Below are 23,643 nucleotides of genomic sequence, written 5' to 3'. Positions count from 1 at the left end.
ATTCTTCATCAACGACTTAGATGTTGGCATAGAAAGTACGCTTATTAAGTTTGCAGATGATACCAAACTGGGAGGGATTGCAACTTGCTCTGGAGGACAGGGTCAAAATTCAAAAATGATCTGGACAAATTGGAGAATGTGGTCTGAGGTAAACCGGATGAAGTTCCATAAAGACAATGCAAAGTGCTCCACTTAGGAAGGAACAATCAGTTTCACACATACAGAATGGGAAGAGACTGTCTAGGAAGGAGTATGCAGAAAGAGATCTAGGGGTCATAGTGGACCACAAGCTGAATGAGTCAACAGTCGTGATACTGTTGCAAAAAAAGCAAACCGTGATTTCTGGGATGCATTAACAGTGTATTGTAAAACAAGACACGAGAAGTCATTCTTCCGCTCTACTCTATGCTGGTTAGGCCTCAACTGGAGTATCGTGTCCAGTTCTGGGCACCGCATTTCAAGAAAGATGTGGAGAAATTGGAGAGGTCCAGAGAAGAGCAACAAGAATGATTAAGGTCTGGAGAACATGACCTATGAACGAAGGCCTGAAAGAATTGGGTTTGTTTAGTTTGGAAAAGAGAAGACTGAGAGGGGACATGATAGCAGTTTTCAGGTATCTAAAAGGGTGTCATGAAGAGGAGGGAGAAAACTTGTTCACCTTAGCCTCTCATGATAGAACAAGAAGCAATGGGCTTAAACTGCAGCAAGGGAGATTTAGGTTGGACATTAGGAAAAAGTTCCTAAGTGTCAGGGTAGTTAAACACTGGAATAAATTGCCTAGGGAGGTTGTGGAATCTCCATCTCTGAAGATATTTAATAGTAGGTTAGATAAATGTCTATCAGGGATGGTCTAGTCAGTATTTGGTCCTGCCATGAGGACAGGGGACTGGACTTGATGACCTCTCGAGGTCCCTTCCAGTCCTAGAGTCTATGAATCTATGAATACTTATCCATAAGTTAGCAGTTGCCCTGTACGAGGTCTTTAAAAAGATTCCTTATTTCTCAATTTTTCAAAGACTTTAATGAGATTTCTTCTCATTTTTTTATTGTAATATGCAAATTATTACAAAACCCTTAAATGTCCAGGCAAAAATATCACTTATTCATCTGAAGAGATAAGAGGTGAATGAACAAGTCTTCCTAGTGATGAGGTAATATCTTTTATTGGATCAACTTTGTCTCTCTTATACCCTGGAACCTACACAACCACAACAACACTGCATTCAAGTCTTTATAGTAACCTTAAATATGTCAGTTTCTTACTAGAACAAAATTCAACTGAATTATGATAGTAGGCTCTGGGGCTAATAAGCTTTTAGCTCAGATACCTATTTGGTCATGTAGAATTTTAAGGATCCATTTCACGTTTCTCTTCTCCCTAGTATTCAATTAACTCAAAAAACCTTTGGTGGAAAGAACTCCATTTGCCATCCTTATTCCACAGTTACACATTCTGACGCACATGCTTTTAGACATGCTGTTCCTGGTGGGGAAGTTGTCACAAGTGGTAACCATTAGAAAAGGACAGTTCAGGAGTTCTTCATTAAAAGACCTTCAGTAACCTACGTAGCCAGCAAGATTATAAAACATCATCTAGTGAATGATTAAAGTGTTAACCCTTTAAATATAGAGCCATATTTTTTGCCCAGTGCATTTATTATTTGCAAAGGCAAAGAAAAAATCACAAGTGATGCATTAGATCTGCTTTAAATTATCAGAAATATGCTTGTGATTTAGCACCAACACTTACTTTGTCTGAATCCAACATACAAAATTCTCATCTAGAAAAATATTTTAAAATATTCAGCCATTAAAGAATGTTATATATTGTTCACTGTGAGATTCTATTTCAAAATAGCTTATTAGTTTAGTTTATAGTATTAAGCCTTTTGAGATGTGCCTTTTTCAATGTAAAGAGCATTTAAGGGAATTTAATGCTTGCAGATTAACAACAGTAGAACCTTAAATCTCCTGTCAATCTACAGGCCAATTACAATTAAAGGCAATGGTAGTGGAAGCTTCCCACCAGGAACCCGTAACCTTGTTGTACAAGTACCTAAAGGCGGAAAATGTCACGCCTGTTCAAACCTTGTTGACTTGTACCTAGAATTTGACTAAGGTGTGTTTTGGACCATTAAAATAGCTTCTTTTATTCAATAGTAAATTAGGCAATTATTTTTTAGTATCAATTATATTTCATTATTCTCTTTAAAAATCACTCAACTGTTGTGTTTAGCTATATACTGTTGTATATAAGTCATACATAGGTCTAGTGTTATTATGCATGTTTCAAGATCAAATTTGCTGATTTAACGGTTAAGGAGTTTTAAACGATACACAAATTCGAGAGTCTTTTCATTTCAAGCCTTGTTTTCTGGGGATTCCTAATTCTGCTGTAAAAATTCCTTTGACTAAAACATCTAAGCCCAGAAGTATTCCCCTCTCCCGCCCAAAGTGTTTAAGGAAAGGGTACTGAAACATCATGAAGTAATTGTACATATGTGTGGTTTACTGGCACAATGTACATTTTACATTCCTATTCAATTAGGAAATAAAACAAATGTAGCATGCATATATTATAAACCAGTGGTTCTCAATCAGGCGTGCACGTATCCCTGGGGGTACACAGAGGTCTTCCAGGGGGTACATCAATGTATCTAGATATTTGCATAGTTTTACAACAGCCTACATAAAAAGCACTAGCAAGTCGGCACAAACTAAAATGCCATACATCTTGTTTATATTGCTCTGTATACTATACACTGAAATGAAAGTACAATATTTATATTCAAATTGACTGATTTTGTAATTATATGGTAAAAATGAGAGAGTAAGCAATTTTCAGTAACAGTGTGCTGTGACATTTGTATTTTTATGTCTGATTTTGTAAGAAAGTAGATTTTAAGTGAGGTGAAACTTGGCGGTACACAAGACAAATCAGACTCCTGAAAAGGGGATACAGTAGTCTGGAAAGGTTAAGAGCCACTGTTATAAACTATGTATTTAAAAATCCTTATGGGTCATATTTTCGCGCTCTTTGGGATAGGTACAATCCTTTTCTATGACCTCAATCCTGCAAAAAAATTACACAAACGCTCAATTTTACATACTGAGTAGTCCCATTCAAGTCCATAGGTCTACTCCCAGTGCATAAAATAAGCATATGCTTAAGTCTGTACAGGATCAGGGCCTATGTATGTACAGTACCTAGCACAATGGGACCCCAAGCAGGCTGAGGCCAATAGGTGCTACTGAAATATAAATAGTGAACAAAAATCAGATGAGAACTCCAGACTCTCTCCACTGGGTAAATAATTCAGTAAAATCTGTTTCATAATGACAAAAGCAAGGAAATTTGAAGACTAAGGCTAAAGTTATCTTCAACTTACTCCTCTGAATAAGGTTTCAAAATCCATCTCTAAATAATAGGTGATCCTAAATTCCTTACATAATATTTCTAGCTGTTATGTAGAAACACACTTGTTTGCTTTAAAATTCTCTCTTTTAATGTGATCCAGGTTGTCAGTAAAGTGCTCAACACATTATAAATTAAAATATCAGTTATGAAAACTGTCCAGTGCCCTATTTTGTTACAAATTTTGGTTTTCTACTTAACTTGAAAATTCACAAGTAAATCTACTTGCTATTCTGTTCGCATGGCTATTTTTTATGACTTGCACTTTCAGCTAAAATGCAAGAAGTTTTTATCTGTTTGTAGAGTAATTTTGTTTGTTTTGCTAATGAGAATTTAAGGAATACGATCTAAATTGTTTAAATGAGCCTGATTTTCAGCATAATGTGATTACTCAGCATTTGTTTAGACATGATTGGCTAGTTCAGGCTTTCAACTTTGTCCCTATTTGATAGACTTTTCTCCTCCAGAGGCATAGAGTTGCTTTGACTCTACATATTTTTTCTTAAGGGCAGGGGTGGGGGAGGGGGCGTTACACTTCCTGTCAGTGCTGGAACAATACCAGATAAAGGTGTCCCAAATAAAAGTCCTAAAATAATATTCCAGAAAGGAGAATAAAGGGTCTGATACTTATGAGACATGCTGATACTCTCCTAAAATACAGTGCTTAAAAAGTTTAGAACCAACTCCCACCTTTGTTTCAAAGGTGTGTGGGGGGGGGGGGAGATTTAGTAACACAATGTCTTTATGGCTTAAGAAAACTGACCAGTCTATTATCAGAAAAAAAAAAGCGAGTAAGCTAAAAAACATTACAATACCAGAAGATATTTGAAAACCCATTTTGAATAAAAATATGGTAAGTAGACTTATACTGTAGCCTAAATAGGTCATGGATCAATCTTGCACACAGTCACCCAAGCTTAAACTGAAAGATATAATTCTGTACCTATGATAGTTCAATTCATATTCTTATTAAAAGCAGCCTGGCTTTAAAAAAAAAAAAGTTTTTTTTTAAACCTTAATATACAGAGAGTTCCTAAACAATTAATCATAATGAACTACTGCCTTGGAAAATCTATTTTAAACAAACTCAAGGTTACAGGTAATGGTCTCAACACATTATTACGCAATTTTTCAGGGAGGACAGGTTTTATATTACACATAGTGCTCTCTTTCACATGAAAAATCTTGGTACTATGGAATTATCAAAAGGCTAAGATATGCAACAATTGGTAAGCAGTACTCCTTTCTTTGACTGGAGCATTTTGTTTCTTAGCAATTTTGTCTACCATGCCACCTACTAGCAAATCTAGAAAAACATGGGTAGCAGAACACTTTATCACAGGGTGCTGCTCTGAAAACTAGCCACCTTAGGGAAATCATCTATCTGGAGGGTGGGGGAAAGCTCGATAGGCACTTCCCAATTCAATACTGTGAAAAAGCTTCACTGCCATGGACTCTCGTAACAGTATTCCAGTGCCACCCAGAGATATGAAAGCCATGTGCTAACTGAAGCATGGGCAAACAATTAGCTCTATATTCCTCCCACCCACCTACCATTCAAAAGAGAGACTGAAATATTACACAGGGGCACTGTCAACTTGTTTTGTGTCTTTTTTTAAATAACTAATTTAAAATTCCAGTTTCTGATACAGCATCTTTTAGATGGTATGTCTGCAGTAGGCATTCTTTATTGCTTATAAAAAAAATTCTTACAAGTGATTTTTCTATTCCTTGTCTATGTTCAGAAGGGTCTTTCAGCAAAGGAGTAGCTGGCTGTCCACAAAAAACAATGAAACTGACTAAGCATAAAGTAAAACTGGAAAGATTTCCTTCCTTCTGTTTTAAAAACTTTTGATGTTGCTTGCAACTATAGTAGTTACATAATTTTCCAGCAGAACTGTGTTTTCCAAGTTGATATGTCCCTGTAAGAAAAGTCGTTCTGGCATCCAACATAGTTTTAAGTTATGTTTACAAACACAGAGAACAGTGGTTCTCAACCCTTTCACAACAGAGCACCAACTGACTTTATAGACACTTCAGTACCTTATTTATAGAAAATGAGTAGATGCTTCTTTTTCTGTGCATTTTATTATCCTTCTGGGTACATGTAACCAGGGTCAAAATCACTGCTGAAAACAACTAAATACAAAAATCAAACTAAAACGTACAGGTGTTTTATTAGCTGCCACATAAGACAATTACCCAATAGAAATGAAATCACTTCTCTGTTCAGTTTTTTATTTTCCATTTTAAAATGGATAATTATTTGAGGCAACTGATAGCTTTAAAAATGAATACAGATGTACAGTAAATTTAACTGCTATTCTAACATTCAAAATATATTTCTGTATACAGACTCTCCTCTTTCTCCTCCCACTTGTGATTTTCTCTATGCACTAGAAAACTCGCCTCATCTTCATGAAAACCAATGCAGACATCAGCCTTGCCTGGGAGGTTCTTCAGGAATCATTATGCCCCTCACCAATATGGATGGCAAAACAGCTATAAAAATGTTTTTTAAAAAATGAATTAAAAATTGTAGATAATCAGCCTTGTTCTTTCCCTCCTACATTAAGGAAAGGGGTGTCGATTCTTTAAGTTATTGCCAAATACATCTGGTTAGTCGGTGGATGGGACTATGTTGCTTTCAGCTCCACAGGGTGGGGACTCACTAAAGCTGACATTGTCTGAATGCCACAAAACAGATTCCTCTCACATCCCCGCTCTACTTTTAACCCTTTTCAACAAAATGAATCGCATTCCTATTTTTCCATTAAAGCTCTTATTTTGCACCTCAAGCTCAGAAAAACCGCTGACAGGATTCAAATGGAGAGGGGGAAAGAGACAAACCACAGCACCTTTAAACACACATCCACCCATCAGACCCTCTCTTTCCAAAGCTTGAGATGAACTGATTTTTAAGGGGGAAGAGAACTGGAGCCATGAAGAGTGTAACAGACGAGGGGCGTGATGCGGTGCTACTGCTGGGGCAATCCCAATCCTTCCTCTAACACACTCTGCCTTGGGTGGCAGCTTTCCTGGCGTGACCCTAGGGAGCAGGGAGGTGGTAAAAAAAAAAAAAAAAAAAAGGATCCAGTTCCTCCTATTCCCATCCCCCCCAGACCCAAAATACAGGGGAGAGCCCGTCTTCCTCCCCCCCATCCAGCTCTATTACATACACTTCTAGGGCACCACAAGATCTGATCTATTATTGTCCCCCTCCCCAAATCACCGCCCCCAGCTGGGATGTGCATATTCCCCCAGCTCCCCAGACAGGACAATAGGGCGAGCCCCCAGGCTCTGCCCCATACACCGCTCCCCAGGCCGGGAGATACAGCCCGCGGCTCCTGCCAGCAGAGCAGGACGGGCAGGGAGGAAGACCGGCTCTCGGCTCCCCTTCCAGGGCAGGCGCTGAGCACTCACCGCGGCGGCGACTCCCCGGGCTCCTCCTCTCGCCGCCCGGCTAATGGTGGCAGCGCGGCGCCGGCGTCTCCCCCAGCCGCTTCCCGGCCCCTTCGCTCAGCGCGGAGCCGCCCCCGCCTGGCAGCCCGAGTGCGTCCCTGGCCGGAGGCTGCGGCGCGTCTTCTCCCCACACCCCAGTGCCTGACTCAGCCTCAGCCGAGCCGCGCCGGGCTCTCCCTGGCCGCTCACTTCCGGCGCGCAGGCCCCGCCGCTCCCTCCGCCGCAGCCCGCTGGCTCCCCCGCTCCATTCATCCAGCCCCGCGGCCGACCGGCTGTGAGGGGGGAGGTGCCGCCTTCCCCCTCATCGCTCTCGCCACGCGCCTACGCTGCTGTGCGAACGCCGCGCGCGGGAACCCGGCCTTCGGGGCCCCTGTGCCTGAGCCCACGGTTGAGCGTCCACACTACCGCCTGAACGGGCTTGCAGCTGCTGGCCCTGGGTCTCACAGCTGTGCTAACATGTCCACACTGCACAGGAGGGGGGGCCCTCAGGCCATTGATTTGTCCCTCAGGCTGCCCTCTGAGCCTTACTGGGAGATGTATGAAAATGGAGATGTACCATTTTATATACTGAAGCTTAGGCTATTGTATACCTGAGGGCAGTAGAAACGTCCAGGGTGAAAAATACATGGCAGGCTAAGGGAAAGTGTGTATCCCTCCAACAACCCTTAAAATAAAGAGTTATTCCTTGTTTTTCATGTGATTTTCCCTAATTTCTATGCAACAAAGGTGGTCACCCTATGTCTGACTCAGCTCTGCCTTAAGCTGCATCCATGTTGCAAAATGACAGGATGTGGACCTGAGTCACAGCACCATTCATGTTCTGATCCACCTGCTCACCCCATAGGGTTTTAGGACCGCGGTCCTGAGCCCTTGGGGACTGGAGTCAGACTGGTTTATGTGTGGATGGAAGAGGAGCCTGTCCTCAGTCCTGAGTTGGAGCCCTGGATTGATGTTCAGTGTAGACATATTCACCCTTCAGTGCTACCCATTGATTGCTGCACATCCTGGGACTGAGTTGGGGCAGGAGGGAGATGCACTAACCTTGGTTGAGGTGTCAGCTACCGTACAGGGCCAGTGGGGCCTATGCATACCCAGCACTAGCTCCCTCTTCTCTAAAGCAAAAGGTTTTCAAAATTGTCCAGGGATTTTCAATGAGCCGCCTGAATCAACTCAAAAGGGAACTGCACTTTCAGAAAGTGCTGAGTCTTTGAAAATGTAATCCTTCTCTGCAGTATCTCATGTTGGACCCCCTACCCCCAAATCACTTGTCACTTTTGAAATCTAGGCCAGAATCTTTACAGGCAAATTCCAATTATCTGAATGTTTAGGGGGATACTAATTATTCAAAGGTTTGGGGTTTCATAGGCACAAAATTCAATTTTAGCTTAATTTTGGATTCTAGAACTAAAAACTAACTTCAGCTCATCTAAAGCAGAGTTTGGATAACCAGGGTTTCCCCAGTCTTCCATCTGAAAATTCCAAAGGCATTTCACGAGAGGTTAAATACAAGTCCCAATTTTGTTCCTTCTGGACCGAGTTCATCCTTGACCTATGTAGTCATTTATATAAGAACATAAGAGCCATAATGTGTCAGACCATGGTCCAGTTTGTCCAGTATCCTGTCTCCAATATTGCCCCTGAAGCTCTGGTGTTATAGATCAAGGCAACTATGGAGTGATCCACTCCATCTTCCATGCCCAGCTTCTGGTACTCAGAAGTTTAGGGTCACTCTGAGCATAAGGTTGCATCCTTGGCTATCCTGGCTAGTAATCATTCATGAATCTATCCTCCATAAATGTATCCAGTTCTTATTTTAATCCAGTTATACTTTTGGCCGTAACAACATTCCATGGCAATGAGTTTCACACATTAGCTGTGTTTTGTGAAAAAGTACTTCCTTTTGTTTTTATTAAACCTGCTGCCTATTAATTTCATTGGGTGACCTGATTTTTGTAGTACAGGAAAGAGTAAAATAACATTTCTCTATTCATTTTTCCCACACCATTCATGATTTTATAGACCTCGCTCATATCCTTCCTTAGTTGCCACTTTTGTAAGCTGAACAGCCCTAATCATTTTAGTATCTTCTCATAGGGAAGCCATTCCATACCCTCCTCTGTGTTGCTCTTTTCTGAACCTTTTCCAATTAATCTATATCCATTTTTAGACAGGATAACCAGAACTGGACCTGGATTTCTATAGTAGTATGATGATATTTTCTGTCTTATGTTCTATCTCTTTTCTAATAGTTGCAAACATACAGTTAGCTTTTTTTGACTGCTTTTGCACATCGAGCAGAAGTGTTCAGAGAACGATCTATGATGACTTCAATATCTGTTTCTTAGGTGGCAACAAGTAATTTAGAGCAATCATTGTATATGTATATTTAGGATTTTTCCACCGTGCACTATTTTGCACTTACCAACATTGAAGTTCGTCTTTCCATTTTGTTGCCCAATCATCCAGCTTTGTGAGATTCTTCTCTAACCCCTCACAGTCTGCTTTAGACTTAAGTGCTTTGGATTTGAATAATTCTGTATTACCAACATAAAGTCAGGTAAAGTATTACCAATACAATTTTGCAGCATTTTGCACTGGTATAAGTGCTACCCAAAGTACAGGCAACAGTGAATCAGTGCCTTTATGTTCCTCACTATAGCTTTCATGTAACATGTACAATTTCACCTTACATGACCCAAGGATAACTTTAGCTATCACCTACAAAACATAGTTATGAACTCTTCCAACATCTATATCACTCATTCTATACTTTTATTTAATAGAAGACATACATATTAGTGAATTAAAGAGTCCAGAAAGATGTCTTCCAAGTCAGACTTACAGTTATTAGAATGACATTTTACAGATGTTTTTGGTAAATATAAAGGTATAATTTATGTAAATTGCCTTAATTTGTGATTTATATATTTTAACAGTATTTTTGACAATTGTTTTGGTCTAAAAGTTGGCTTATTTACAAAAGTAATCTTAACTTTCATTTAATATTTCTCATAGCATTTTTAAACAAAAAGTGTTAAGTGTATATATTCTTTTGTCTCTAAATATTTGTGCTAAAAATAGATTTCAGCACAAAACATACAGAGCTCAACATAGTTACAGTAGTTTGAGAAAAAAAGTCTTAACCATTAAGTACACAATTTTCTATTGTGTCAGTCTCTAAGAGTTTGTGTTGACAACTGTGCGCTTTTCTGTGGCACCAGGTCCTTGGAAATCCTTGGAGGAGCTCCTCTCCTGTACTTCTTCTAAGGTATGAGGTAGGCAAATTCCTCTTTTACTGATCTTGGGAAGTCAAGAGTTCTTTCCTGAACAGCTTAGGTGTACCAACATATAGCCAAACACCACCATGACCATTCTATGAGGTTATATTTATATAGCTACATATGAGACAAATCCTAAACTGGTGCAATTTACATCTGTCCCTCTGTTGGTCTTTAGATTGCAAACTCCCCAGGGCAGGGACTATACCTTTTTTCAGTTTGGAAGGCATCTGGCATATATTGGACACTGCCGGAAATAATAAAATACAAGATGAAAACTGTTGCTGTAAAACTTATTAGGTGGGCTTCTGGGGAAGATGTCTTCTTAGCAGAGCTCCAAAGCTCTAGTGGAGGAGACACTGTGCTTATGGGAAGGCACTTATTCCTTGTGCCAAAATTGTTCACAAAATAAAAATTTGAAATACAAGAGGTTGGACATGTGTAACATTTTATACATCAGGATTTGTCATTGAAAATTTGATCAGTCAACCTATACATTCTCCATTATGTTATAACAAGAAATAAAAACAGTTTTGAGAAATAATGGCTATTTTATTTTTTTATAGAACTTTAGCCTACGCACAAGATTTTGCCTAGATAAAAAGCAACATCAAGCTGCACATTTTAAAATAAAGCCAGTATAAAAACAAAACAATGTTACGTGTACCAACAATTAAGACTTTATAACCAAGGCTAGGTCCAACTCACTTCTATAACTTCATGCAGAAGATACAGAAAAACATCTTAAATATCCAAATAATCTTAACAGTTTTGTTTCCAAACTGCATGCAATCCTGTGAAATATTATGGATGAAAAATATCCTGCACAAGCTTGGAACAAAATCATGGATGCAGAAATACCATGCTGACTGGACTACAGACCTTACTGCCATTTATAAATCATCAATCTTCAATAGATTCACAGAAATGTAGTATTTTGTCAACAAGAATGTGCATTATTCTTCTGTAATTGCAAACAAAAATATGCCCACAATTTTAATCTAACCATTAAAATGTCACACACTTAATGCAACCTTGTTTTATAAACAGTGGGACAACCCCACAACAAATGAATGTCTGGGTTCAAAATTATTTTATAGACGTGATAGTATGTTAATTTTCACTCCAGCTCTGTGATTGTTGGTTGACAATGCTATTGGTGGCGTGACACTGATCTTATCAATAAGTTTTATTGTGTCTCCAAATTCCATTAAGCCAGTCATGCTTTTTAAATGACTTACAATGACACTGAATGGATCAGAGCAACAATGAGAAAATGGTAATAAAAATTAATCAAGTTAGCACAATGAGTGAGTCACTGTGAGATGCAACCAGTCCATTCATTCCTAACTTCATATTCCAGCTTGTACCTGCTTTCAAACTGGCATTAGAACAATGCCACCCATATTTCTAAACCATAAAGGTTCAGAGTCACACACAGTCGTAACAGTTCTTCAAACTTCAAACAGTTCTTCAAACATAGCTTGCATTGATAGTTGGGAGGAAAAGTATGTGGCTAACTAACACAAAGCCTATTTTTGGCACATGGAAACTTTAATCCATTATCTCAAAGCTGTTAAGCTAACCTACTGTCTAAGCAGACAATACAACAAATTTCATGCAACATGGATCAATTATCTAGACGATCTCAACACCGAAGATAGACTTGATCTGCAACTCCTCTACAGAACCAGGACTATCCAGCATCCATGTACATCAATGATTTACAAATATAGACACCCCCGAGATCAAACAAGTACTCATGACCTGCAATAGGCTTAGGTTGACATTTTCAAAAGTGCATCAATCTCCCAGTGACATTAATAGCCAATAATACAAAAATAGTCAAGTCCTCTGCATGTCTTGAACATGTCAGTCTGTGTGTATACTCCTTTCAAGTGGGAAAGTATCAACTAGTACTATATATTGTACTTAATCAGGTTAATAATTCCATGACTATTAACACCACCTTCTTGATTCTCAAGTGCTTTCTATCAATCACAAATTGTAATGATTACAAAGCAGCAGTAACTGATATTAACTTTTTCTTCTTGAAAGTTTTTCCATTGTGTGTTCTAGTTGTTCTGAATAAGAAAAAATAAAAGTTACATACACACATACACACTTGAAAGTTAGAGGAATCTTCTGCAAAGAATGTACAAGACAAATCAGACACATTTTGGAAATCTGGGTTAAAAAAAATCCCACTCATTTCTTAAACACTTTCTTAACTTTGTTGGGTTCATCATAGCTCAAAAACAACTTGATCTAGAAATGCCAAATTTGATGCCTTACACATTTACAGAGCTCCTAGAAAGCATCAGGGTCAGCAAGACTCATTTTTACGCTTTAAAGATACTTACAAATATCTTGCTCAGCCTTAACTATGGCAGTTGCTACTGTACTTGTAATGCCACTTCCAAATGGGAGTTGTTATGACGTAAATTAAACTGTGTTGCATTGTTCTGTTAGCAATGGACAAACCATTAATTTCTATTCATATAAATTAGGGCTGTCATGCGATTAAAAAATTAATTGCGATTAATCACACTGTTAAACAATGAAAGAATACAATTTAATTAATTATTTTGGGTGTTTTCTACACTTTCATATATATTGATTTCAATTACAACACAGAATACAAAGTGTAGAGTGATCACTTTATATATATTTTTATTACAAATATTTGCACTGTAAAAAGATAAACAAAAGAAACAGTATTTTTCAATTCACCTCATACAATCTCTTTATTGTACCTCTGGAATGGCAGCTGAAGCATACAAATGTTTAGCATATCTAGCATGTAAATACTTTGCAACACCAGCTACAAAAGTGCTGTGTGAACGCCTGTTCTCACTTTCAGTTAACATTGTAAATAAGAAGCAGGCAGCATTATCTCTTCCAAATTGTAACCAAACTTGATTGTCTTAGCAATTGGCTAAACAAGAAGTGGACTTGTGGGCTCTAAAGTTTTACATTGTTTTGTTTTGCGTGCAGTTATGTAACAAAACAAAAAAATCTACATTTGTAAGTTGCACTATAATACTTCTTGCATGTAGTGAATTGAAAAATACTATTTATCTTTTTTACAGTGTAAATATATGTAACCAAATAATATAAAGTGAGCACTGCACACTTTGTATTTTGTGTTGTAATTGAAATCAATATATTTGAAAACGTAGAAAAACATCCCAAAATATTTATAATAAAATTCATTTGGTATTCTTATTGTTTAACAGTGCAATTAAAATTTTGGTTAATCGAGATTCATTTTTTTAATTGAGTTAATCGCTTGAGTTATCTGCAATTAATTGCTAGCCCTAGTATTTTTTAAATGTATAACTGAAATTCCTATGGAGTGGTATTGTGATCTGCATTTCACAGCTGTGAAACTGAACGCATGGAGAGATTAAGTAACTCACTTAAGGTACACACACGAAAGGCTGCAGCAGAGCAGGAACTGAACCAGCTTTCTCAGCTCCAGGCTAGTGCCCTTAACTGCAAGATACCTTCTTCCAATATATTTATTTAATGAATTCTCTTTTAGAAAATTGTTGTCAATAGTATAATCATTGATAATTCCCTGTCCTCTAATCTTACATCATTCTTAAACTGGCTACTCTAAGAAAAAAGAAACATCCCACCACATATCTGAAGTTGAGAAAAATATTCCTTCAGACCTTCATTGGCAATCATCTTAATCATAGAATAATCAGGTTGAAGGACCTGAGGAGTAATATAGTCCAACCCATGCTCAGCAGCGACCAACCAACTAAAAATCATTCCAAGCAGGCTTTTGTGCAAGCCGGCTTAAAGTAAGGACTCTCCCTCCAGGGCTTCCACTCGTCACATCCCCGGTATCCTTCCATCTTTCACCACACTCTCTAGTGAAAAATTTTCCTAAGATCCAACCCTAAATCTCTCTCACGCTGCAACTTGGGGACCACTTATATCTCCTTTTTCTTGCCAGCCCATACTGAGAAACAGTCTAGATCCAGCCTCTTGGAACCCCTTTCAGGTATGTGTGAAAGCAGTTACTCAGAATCCCATCTACTGCTTCTTTGACTTCTGAAACTAAACAATCCCAGAGTTCCCTCAAGCCTCTCTCATAAGTCATAGTGCTCCAGCCTACTATTTTGTGCCCTCCGCTGGATTCATCACTCCAATCTTTTCCATCATCCTCTTCTTGTAGTGTAGGGCCCCAAACTGTGGAACAAACTACGCTAGATGAGGCCTCTACACATGCTCAAATAGAACGGCGGAATGATACACATCCCATTCATGCTTGCATCTCTACCTTATTAATGCAAAAATGCGGTAGCACGTCCTTGGTATATCCAAGGCACAACTGTTTGACTCTCCTCATATCCAGTCTTCTTGGTTCCAATGTAAAATCCTACTGGATCTCCTTTTTCGGCAGCACTAGCTAAAGCTAGTCATTCGTTCCATCTGATCACCTCCCTATGTCTGTTAGAAGTTGCATTGGGATTCTTCCATCCTAAGTGCAGGACTCTGCACTTGTCCTTGTTGAATCTCATCAGGTTTCTTTTGGCCCAGTCCTCTAATTTGTCTAGGTCCCTCTGTATCCTATCTCTACCCTCCAGCATATCCACCACTCCTCCCAGTTTAGTGTCATCTGCAAACTTGCTGAGGGTGCAGTCCACGCCATACTCCAGATCATAAATGAAGATATTGAACAAAACCGGCCCCAGGACCGATCCTGGGGGCACTCCCCTTAATACTGGCTGCCAACTAGACATGGAGCCATTGATCACTACCCTTTGAGCCTGACGACCTAGTCAACTTTCTATCGACCTTATAGTCCATTCATCCAGTCCATACTTCATAAACTTGCTGGCAAGAATGCTATGATAGACGGTATCAAAAGCTTTTCTAAAGTTGAGGAATAACATATCCACTGCTTTTGCCTCATCCACAGAGCCAGTTACCTCATCATAGAAGACAATTAGATTAGTTAGGCTTATACTGCTGAAGCATGAGATTTGATAGTCTCCTGTATTGTTTTAATCTCACACAGCTGCAAATGTTATCTTTCATAGAATATCAGGGTTGGAAGGGACCTTAGGTCATCTAGTCCAACCCTCTGCTCAAAGCAGGACCAATCCCCAGACAGATTTTTGCTGCAAATCTCTAAATGGCCCATTCAAGAATTAAACTCACAACCCTGGGTTTAGTAGGCCAATACTCAAACCACTAAGCTATCCCTGATAAGGCTTTCCAATCCTTTTTTTAATTCCACCAATCTGTTTGCCATGATGACTTCCTATGGCAGTGGGATTCTACAAATAGAGAATACACTGCATAAAGGAGAATTTCACATGTATTGAGGAAGTTCTTTTGTTATAGGACAAGAAGCATCCCTAATCAGCTTTCACTATACAACTTGTTATTTTATCTCTCTCTATTATATCTCTTTTCCATTCCAGCAAGCAGCCTAATGTTTGAGTCAGTTCCTTCAAATGGGAGTTGAAGGGTGCTCAGCACATCATAGGATTGGGTCCTCTGTAATCTCTGTTACCCTTTCTAAACATTTGTGTTCCACTAGACTTTTCCCACTCTCTTTGTTTTACATAGCTAAGTTTCCTGTTCATTTTCAAGTCCTGTCCATGGCTCTCCTGCACATATTTGAGTGTGCATGTGCGTGTATGCAGGCACCTACCCTCATATACAAGTTAGCAACCACACACAAAAGGTGGAACTTTCAAAAGTGCTCAGCATTGGCTCAATTCGACTCCTACTGAAATCAATGGTTGATTTCAGTGGGAAGAGAGCACTAAGCACTTTTGAAAAATCCCACCCACAGGGGATCAGTTATATTGAATCTACTTGGCTCAGGTTAACTGTAGGGCAATTCAATCTCCATGTGGTAGAATATTCCCAGCTAATCTTATGCCTTCAAAATGTTATTTTAAACATAAGACTATTTTACATACAATTTATGTAAAATATTTTCCCCTACAATTTAAATCTTATTTATTATTTTTTATTTATGTAATATTAAAGAGTTTTCTGCTGAGAGATACATGAGTAGCTGTTTTTCAAACAGCAGCTAGACTTTAAGATCTGTTGGGCTCCTTAAGATTTATCAGTCCTCTATGATTCTCTGCCCCCTCACCCCCCTGCTTCTAACTTGACATGGTCACAGGGAGAGTAATGTGGCTAAGTCCCAGCCTCCAAAGTTACATGGCAACCTACACAATAGAGATTTTTATTATCCTATTGTCAAACGGAAGAGTCCATATTTCTCTCTGTGACACATCATGTGAAAAACAGTAGGTGAAAAAAAGGAAACACAGAAGATGAATTTGAAAAGGACTATTAACACCACAGTGAACACAAACAACATTAACTGGGATGAGGAACAAACCCAAGCTTGGGAAGTTTTCACCATGATTGACAACACCTAGGATAGCAATGTTACTTTAAGGAGTATCAGAGGAGTAGCCGTGTTAGTCTGAATCTGTAAAAGCAGCAGAGAATCCTGTGGCACCTTATAGACTAACAGACGTTTTGGAGCATGAGCTTTCGTGGGTGAAATACCCACTTCGTCAGATGAATGTAGGGAAATTCCAGGGGCAGGTATATAATTATATGCTAGCAAGCAAGCTAGAGATAACGAGGTTAGTTAATCAGGGAGGATGAGGCCCTGTTCCTAGCAGTTGAGGTGTGAAACAAAGGGAGGAGAAACTGAGGTTCTGTAGTTGGCAAGCCCATTCTCAGTCTTTGTTCAACCCTGAGCTGATGGTGTCAAATTTGCAGATGTAATTGAAGCTCAGCAGTTTCTCTTTGAAGTCTGTTCCTGAAGTTTTTTTTGCGGGCAGGATGGCACCATTAAGTCTGCTATAGTGTGGCCAGGGAAGGTTGAAGTGCTCTCTTACAGGTTTTTGTATATTGCCATTCCTAATATCTGATTTGTGTCCATTTATCCTTTTCCGTAGAGACTGTCCAGTTTGCCGATTGTACATAGCAGAGGGCATTGGCTGGCATATGATAGTGTATATTACATTGGTGGACATGCAGGTGAATGAACTGGTTGATGGTGTGGCAACAGGGCCTCATCCTCCCTGATTGAACTAACCTCGTTATCTCTAGCTTGCTTGCTAGCATATATATACCTGCCCCTGGAAATTTCCACTACATTCATCTGACGAAGTGGGTATTCACCCACGAAAGCTCATGATCCAAAACGTCTGTTAGTCTATAAGGTGCCACAGGATTCTCTGCTGCTTTTACTTTTAGGAGAAGTCACTAGAGGCACAACATAGGCATTTATAAATAGTCTGAAATTATAGAAATAAATAGAGGGGCCAATCTTGCTTACAATTACACCCCTGAGTAATTTTGTTTATTTGAGAAGTCCCACTAAAAACAATGAGACTATTCTTGTGCATAAGTGTCTGCAGGATCAGGCCCATAGTTTTCTTATAAACTGAGGCACAAGCTTTGGTTTTGTTATCCCAAATAATCTTAATTTTTGCAATCATAGAAGATTAGGGTTAGAAGAGACCCCAGGAGGTCATCTAGTCCAACCCCCTCCTCAAATCTTTAGTTCAAATAACACAGCAGTTTTCAGTAAGAGAAGATCTCAGAGTGTAGCTTCAAGGAGAGAGAGAGCAGGCTTCATCTCCCACTGTGTAATGCTCTTGGCCACTTGTACAATGTAAGTAGGGCAGGAGGTTTGTTCATGCACATTAGAAACTCCATAGAGAAAAGGGTAAAAATATACAAATAGATTTTGCAGTCACCAAGGCATCTCTGTAACTACAACCCAGTTCCACAATAAAATATATAATAATAAAAAGGTGGGGTGGATTTTGGTTTTGTTTTCACTTGTTACCTATTTATTAGCCTCTCTTGCAGCTCTGGATTTAGCTTTGTAGTTTCTGAGGAAAGTCTGACCGGCTGGCCTTTCCCATAGCTCTTTCTGCTGTGATCTCAAAGGCATAGCAGGCCTGGATAATACTTGCAGAGAAGACACTTAAGGAAAACCCAGGTGTGGTAGGATGCATTGCAGGTGATTCAATAGGTGGCACCCTTCTGTCCAAGTCAAGTCAGACTATCTATAGGGTGAGATGTCAGAGGCATTATATTAATTAAGATTTCAGTTCGATTATAACTTTCTGTTTTCACTTGCTCAGAACTCTAAAAATAAAAATTCACTTTAGGCTGAAACTTTTATATTTGGTATCATCCAAAAGGCAAAGTTTGATCAAAGTCTGGTTGGTCATTTTTGAGTTAGGCAATCATGAAAGAGGTGTACTTCTACCATTAAATATTAGAAATGGCTGAAGTTCAAAATGTAAAACCTTATATGGAGCTAATACTCACTAAAGAATAATTGTCTGGTAAGTTTGATTTAAATAATAACTAAGTTATAAGTGATTTTATGCATGTTCAGTAAAATATATTAGTAATTTAACTGAAAAGAAATATCTATCTGATCAGATGGAGTTAAGAACGTAACATAAGAATGGCCATACTGGGTCAGACCAAAGGTTTGACAGGTTTCAGAGTGGTAGCCATGTTAGTCTGTATCAGTAAAAACAACTCAGAGTCCTTCTGGCACCTTAGAGACTAACAAATTTATTTGGGCATAAGCTTTTGTGGGTCAATGCCAGGTGCCCCAGAAGGAATGAACAGAACAGGTAATTATCAAGTAATCCATTATTACCTGTCACTCACTCCCAGCTTCTGGAAGTTCTGCAGCTTCTTAGCACAGCTAGTTTTTGCCTGTATATATAAGATAGTATAGTTTAAAATCAGTGGGGTTGCAGAAAAATACAAGTGTGCAGGTGCATAATTCCAGAAGTAGGTTTTTGTGCATCTTTTGTAGCAAAACAGAGCTGCACATCTCCAGGGTGTTGCAGCTATACTGTTATAGTAGGAATAGGGTGACCAGATGTCCCAATTTTATAGGGACAGTCCCACTTTTTGGGTCTTTTTCTTATATAGGATTCTATTATCCCCCAGCCCTGTCCTGATTTTTCACATTTGCTGTCTGGTCACCCTAAGTAGGAAGAGTCATTATTTTAAAAGAAAAGAGACAAAATATTATACTATTTTGATTTTAAGGTTGCAAGTTTAAACAAAACAGTCAGCTAATGCAAATAAACATTAAAATTCTTATACTGAAATACTCATTGCACATTTCTAAATACTGGTTAGATTGTTTAAACATTCACTTTTATATGAGTTTGATCACAGTGCCTTCAGTTCTGCAGAAGCAGGTCTGGCTACTTTGATCTCAGTGGAAATTGGAGATGCTCATGGCCTTTTCTGAGAATCTCAGCACTCATAGGGTTGGGTCCACTACAAAGTAAGCACCATGTGCGTGAGTTAACATGAGATTCTTAACTTCTGAATTTTTATTTTAAATTGGGTTCATGAAATCAATAAAACATTAGCAAAGGTTTAGCCACTTAAATGATTGAGAAAAAGACGATATGTTTGAAGCTAACTCATTCCTAGTCACTTCCTGGAATTTCCCTGTGAGGATTTATGAGCCTTAGGAAGGGCCTAGTTAACCCAACTGGGCCTTGTCTAATTACTGTCTAAGGCCTCAATCCTGCAATTGGAGCCACTCAAGTCTTTGTGGTGCACCATTTACTTCAAAGTTCAGGGACTAGCTGATAGGGGGAGGGATAGCTCAGTAGTTTGAGGATTGACCTGCTAAACCCAAGGTTGTGAATTCAGTCTTTGAGGGGACCATTTAGGAATCAGGGGAAAAGTCTGTCTGGGGATTGGTCCTGCTTTGAGCAGGGGGTTAAACTAGATGACCTCCTGAGGTCCCTTCCACCTGGGATATTCTGGTAGTGATAAAAATGCAAGACTAGGGCCCAAATGGTTAAGCTTTTCCGAACAAGGCTGTCTTTTTAAAAAACTGTATCAAGTATTTACATAGCAAAACTATTTGTTGCTAATGTAGCTTTTTTGTACATATGAGGTGTTTGACATACCTATTATAAATCATGTACTGAGATTTACTGGATTTCTATCTTGGCCATCTTAAGTGACAGTGACTGTACATGCTGTTAGACAGGAACCACAGTTTCCCTTCCTCCCACAAGTAGTAGTTTAAATGTGTGTAGGAGTTCTTGAGCTAGAAAATGGCTCAGAATAGTTTTAGGATTTTCAGATACATTTTTAACAGCTCTGTAAGAACAGATGCATTTTTGAAAAGTACATTTCTGCTACTTTGTCCGCATCATAGACTGGTCTTTTGCAGTTTATTTTAAATTGAAAAAACAAATACACACACTGATATGGCAGACATGACATACCTGAATTCGTAAAGAGGGTGCACCTCATGATTTCTGGAACATGAGATGCAGGGGTGGCGAGTTAGTCTTCAGGAATATTCAGAGCATGGGGGCTGGGCTCCACTAATGTTCAGGGCTGAGTCTCTCCCCCAGCCCTACCCGTTGTCCCTGGGTGATATTAAATATGTCCCTGCAGCCCCTGGAGGCGGGATGTGTCTCTGTGCAGTGCCCCCACCCTGAGTACCGACTCTGCCATTGGAACCATAGCCAATGGGGACTGTGGGGGCAGTGCTTGCACACAGTGGTGCAAAGAGACGCCCCTGCTTGGGAGTTGCTGCCAGAGGGGTGTGCGGGTCACTTTTGGGAGCTGCCTGGGGTAAACATAGCACCCCAATCCCCTGCCCCAGTCCAGAGCCTGTACCCAAACTCCTTCCCAGAGCTTACACCCCCCCACACCCAAACTCCTTCCAGAGCCGTAGGCAGGTGTATGGGGGGGTTGGGACTTTGATCTGTTCTGGGCACCACCAAAAATTATACAAACCTGCTGCCCCTAGTGAGATGAGATGAAAAATTTAAAACATTTTAATGGTATTTAAAGGATAACTGTCAAGACTTGTTTTTTCCCCAAAATTAATGGACAAAAATCAAATTTGTCCCCATTAATGGTCCTTTCAGGGAGAGTTTATTTTTGTATTTGGTTTTGATTTAGAATATACACTGTAGAAGCATTAGTTTTGAAAAAAGTAACCCTAAAAAAATCAGTGTGATTTTCTGCTAATCTAACTATAAACTCATCTGAATGTGTGTACTAAATACTGGGAGATTACCTCTAATGTAAGGATGGTGGGAGCAAGTGAACAAGTAGTGTCAATGTGCACCCTGCAAGCGGAAGAAGTCTGGAAATGAATTCCACCTCCATCTTGCTGTTCCACAGTCAAATAGTTTATTATAATAATACTTCAGTCTAGTTGTGGATAGGCTTTCAGGGAAAAGAATAGCAAGGGTTAGAAAGTTAGTGTGACAGGACTGGCAGAGGCTTGGACGAGAACCCTGCAAAATGGATATGAATGAAGGATACTCTGGTTTTAGCTGGATCCTTTAAAGCATTTTTTCTATATACTCCTGTCAAGGCTGAATCCCCACTCTGGCACTTTGAGTGCAGAAGGTGGGGGCTTGCCAGGATTTTAAAAAATAATACTGGCCACTCCAGCCTTGTATTAAACTTCCAAGGTTACAACTTTTATCTGACCTTGGCTTAGTAAATGCTGCCACCACCGCCTTGCAAAAAAACCCCTTCGACCCTGGAAGGAGCACTCGGGAATACCCTCAAGCCCTTTCACTCCTCCCTCTGGAGAAGAGCTGAGAAAGAAAACAAAGGAAATTAGCTGGTAGCAACAGCTAATCAAACATGCACAAACCTCTTAGGACACCAAAAATTCAATCCTGTTCTTAAAAAAAGGTAAACTTTATTAAAAACAAAAAAGAAAGAAAATACATCTGGAACTTAGACTTTTGACAGATTTTAAAAGAGCAATTCCAAAAATTAAGCACCCAAAATAGCTTTCTTGGGGGTTCAGCTTAAAGATTACTAGCAAACAAAAGCATCTGGGGTTAGCACAGAGGAGTCCATTAACCATAAGAAAAACAGAAATAACCCTAATCACATCTTTCTAAACATTCTTGACCTACTTACACATTTGGAAGTTCCAGGTGAGTAGTTCTAGGTATGATCTGATGATTTATGATCATACCTGGCTTAAAGTTGCTTACAACACTGCTGCTCTGTGTCTCCGCTCTCCAGAGAACCACCACCGACAAAGGGAAAGCTTCTTTCCCAATTTAATAAAGTTCTAGCCTTCCCATTGGCTCTTTTGATCAGGTGTCCTTTTTTTTTACCTGGGGGAACTTTGTTAACCCTTTACAGGTAAAGCAAGCAGAGAACAGTCACCAAGAGGGACTTTATAGCTAACTGGCTGGCTGTCCATAAAAGAGAGCTTATCTCCTCCCCTCCCCCTTCATTTATCACTTCATTAATATACACGCTTGGTCAAAGAAATGTGTAAAATCCTGTGGTTTCTCCTAACTTGTCATAATTCTGTGGTAAGTTGCTTTTTTTAGGGCTATCAGTCAGCCTCAAATCATAAACCACCACTTCGTCATCACATGAAATTCATAAGGCTACAGCAAAAGGACAAATTGATTAAAAAATTGTACAGTGTTGCTTTAAACACAGTCACTTCTGGTGTCAGATGTAATAGTAAGTCACTGCATGCTTTCGAGCCTGACAATTGGACCTATAATTAGACAGAACAAAATGGGGCATTTGTATATAGAGGCTACTGGTGCAATGGAGACCCAAAGAAAGATAACACCGGCAGAGGAGACTCCACTAAAACCCTCCATATCCATACTAGGCATGTGTCTGTGTGCAGTGTACCCAGCAGTGTCCCTCTGCCATGTACATTGGCCAAACCAGACAGTCTCTACGTAAAACAATAAATGGACACAAATCAGACGTCAAGAATTATAACATTCAACAACCAGTCGGAGAACACTTCAATCTCCCTGGTCACTCGATTACAGACCTAAACGTCGCAATATTACAAACAAAAAAACTTCAAAAACAGACTCCAACGAGAGACTGCTGAATTGGAATTAATTTGCAAAATGAACACCATTAAATTAGGCTTGAATAAAGACTGGGAGCGAATGGTTCATTACACAAAGTAAAACTATTTCCCCATGTTTATGTCCCCCACTACTGTTCCTCACAACTTCTTGTCAACTGCTGGAAATGGGCCATTTTGATTACCACTACAAAAAGTTTTTTCTCTCCTGCTGGTAATAGCTTACCTTGACTGGTCACTCTTGTTAGAGTGTGTCTGGGAACACCCACTGTTTCATGTTCTCTGTGTGTATATATATATCTCTTCCTATTGTATTTTCCACTGCATGCATCCGATGAAGTGGGCTGTAGCCCACGAAAGCTTATGCTCAAATAAATTTGTTAGTCTCTAAGGTGCCACAAGTACTCCTGTTCTTTTTGAGGATACAGACTAACATGGCTGCTACTCTGAAACCAGTCAGACCAGTTCATGCTCAGCCACCTTTGTGATTGTAAATGATTGGGAGGGTTGCTGATGATTCAGTGATGCTAAACCATTAGCAAATGCTCTCTTTCTGTGACATGCACTGAAAATGTTCAGCT

The 23,643-nt window shown here is 39.4% G+C and overlaps 1 protein-coding gene across 2 annotated transcripts in view; it reads right to left on the bottom strand.

Annotated features, from left to right (window-relative positions):
• The window catches only part of RAPH1 (Ras association (RalGDS/AF-6) and pleckstrin homology domains 1), a 155,790-nt gene extending 148,874 nt beyond the window's left edge, over nt 1–6,916 (bottom strand). For both annotated transcript variants that reach the window (XM_075069990.1, XM_075069991.1), the window contains exon 1: nt 6,839–6,916. The gene's annotated coding sequence lies outside the window, so the exon portion shown is untranslated. The remainder of the gene's footprint in view (nt 1–6,838) is intronic.
• Between the last annotated feature and the right edge of the window lie 16,727 nt (nt 6,917–23,643).

This window comes from Chelonoidis abingdonii, chromosome 10 (assembly GCF_003597395.2).
Source record: "Chelonoidis abingdonii isolate Lonesome George chromosome 10, CheloAbing_2.0, whole genome shotgun sequence".
Classification (NCBI taxonomy): Eukaryota; Metazoa; Chordata; order Testudines; family Testudinidae; genus Chelonoidis; species Chelonoidis abingdonii.
The sequence above is the reverse complement of the archived record's forward strand: the minus strand, read 5'-3'. Positions and strand labels throughout refer to the sequence as shown.